Source organism: Camelus bactrianus, chromosome 35 (assembly GCF_048773025.1).
Source record: "Camelus bactrianus isolate YW-2024 breed Bactrian camel chromosome 35, ASM4877302v1, whole genome shotgun sequence".
In the NCBI taxonomy this organism is placed as follows: Eukaryota; Metazoa; Chordata; class Mammalia; order Artiodactyla; family Camelidae; genus Camelus; species Camelus bactrianus.
In genome coordinates, this window is record NC_133573.1 from 29,553,956 (window position 1) to 29,556,031 (window position 2,076).

Genomic DNA, 2,076 nt, shown 5'->3' on the forward strand with positions numbered 1-2,076 from the left:
TGAGCAGATGACGGCGTGCAGGTAAAACCGCAGATGTCAAAGTCATTGTCAAGCAGCACCCAGGGACACGGCACTGCGGACACACGGAGGAGACAGGCCGGAGGACCAGGGACAGCTGGGAGAAGCCATCAGGCAGGACTGCTGTCTGGGAAGGGGAGCCTTAGCGAAGGAAGGGCCGTGGGGGAGACGGTTCACGTCGGAAGTGCACGGAGGGAGAAGGCGTGGATTGCAGGTCTTCACCACCGTCTGGGCCAGGACGTAACTGGTGAGAAGCCGTGCCAGGTCAAACGGGAGAGGGTTCGGGACTTGGATTCCAGCTAAGAGACTTCGCCTGGAGGGACTGTGAGACCGTATGATGGGAAGTGAGAGAAGCAGGCAGCCCTCTGTCCCTCTGCTGTAGGGGATGCACGCCTCCACGCCAGTGCCCGGGGGAACAGGTCAGGAGAGGGCCTGACGGAGCAGGGGGGCTGGAAGCTGTCAGGTGACCCGATCGTCGCTTTAATTTGAGCAGAAGCAGGAAATGACAGCCCGGTCCCTGCCCAGCCCACAGGACCTTGATAAGCAGAAGCAATTCAGGAGTAGACTGTATTTCTCAGGTTCCACCTGGGACGCCGAGATCCAAGTTATTTCTAAAGGCGAGGGAGGAACCAAGTCATGCCTGGACTGATTGAAAGCCTGAAATTTGCCCAAATCTACTTCGTCCTCCCCAGGTTGTGCCTGATTGTAACCCAGGCCTGAGGCCCACCTCCTGAGGGGGGCGTGTCTGACAGGAGCCACGCCCCCCCAGGAGTCTCAGGCTTCAGCAGGAGGGGGTAGGAGCACACTTCCACCTGCCACAGCAGCAGCAGCGTCTTCACCATGGTCCACGTGAAGCACAGAAGGAGTCAGGGGTCTTGGCACTGATCACAGATGCACAGGGACCGCACGGGGCATCAGGCGGACGGTTACAACCAAGCCTGCCTCAGCCGGGCTCATACCTGACTCACACAGAAGGCCACCTCGGGCTCAGGGGCAGGAAGGCAGGGTCCTGCCCATCTCACTCATTCTCACAACTGAGAGCAAACATTTCCTTCGCAATTGCAGAATGCCTACCTCCACGGTGTACGATTCTCCTGAATGCAAATAAGATGTTAATTATTACAACTTAAGTGATGCCTTTAGAGTGGAACTCTGGATGAAGCTTTAACCCACACTTGAGAGAGCAGCACGGCCAGAATGGAATTCTCTATGGGAATTCTGAAAGAGAAATGGTGGGAGCCCAGACCCGCCCACGTAGGCAACAAGACTTAAATTGGGGCCCAGCCACGACTCAGTGTTTGTCTACGGGTCCCCCTGCACCGCAGGAAGTCCTCCCCCCACTGATAAGATGCTGTTTCATTCTTACTCTAAGGGGACTGTGACACCCAGTGAGTCACCCACGTGGCTTCCTGCAGGTAAACCTGGAAGGTCCTCCAAGTGGGTCTCAATGACTGAGAATCTCACCCAAATCACGTCACCATCGAAGGCAGCCCAGGATAGCATTCCAGACGTGTGTGGACTGGAGGCCTAGGTTCTCCTCCTCCCAACCCCCGCCTGTGTCCTCTGCGCTCTGGACCCTGTCTTCCTGTTGATCTGACCAGCAGCCCTGTCTGGAATCCTTCAGCTGCTGAGTTACAGCGACTTGCACAAATGCTAGCACTGAGGCAGAAGCATCCTGCCCTGAAGGCAGCATGACCGTGAGTCACACAGATAAATCCTTTAAAATTAGCCCCGGGAGGTCTCAGGGGGTGGGGCAGGTGGTGAATTCAGGAAGCATCAGACCCCGGTCCTGCAAATAGTGCCCACTTGATTTCATGGTTCTAGGAAAGAGCTGTAGAGGGTTTTTTTTGTTTGTTTTTTTTTTTTTTTTAAACTGGAGGGAGGCTCAGAGATCATGCCATCCAACACCATCACTTTGTTGATGTGGAAAGGACAGGCCAAGATCAAATGGTCACTGAGGAGCCACGCCAGGCAAAAGTTCAGGTCTCCGGAGGTCCGCACGGTGGGAGCAAACCTCTCCATCTCGGGAAGCCAGCGTGCGTTTGTGCTGGAGCTCTG

At 55.7% G+C, this 2,076-nt stretch overlaps 1 long non-coding RNA gene across 1 annotated transcript; it reads right to left on the reverse strand.

Moving 5' to 3' along the window:
- Positions 1 to 1,048: 1,048 nt before the first annotated feature.
- LOC141576013 (uncharacterized) lies at positions 1,049 to 1,620 on the reverse strand. The gene is made up of 2 exons (XR_012504176.1): positions 1,483 to 1,620; positions 1,049 to 1,112 (listed from the first exon to the last, which is right to left on the reverse strand). It is a non-coding gene; the product is annotated as an uncharacterized LOC141576013 (long non-coding RNA).
- Positions 1,621 to 2,076: the final 456 nt, after the last annotated feature.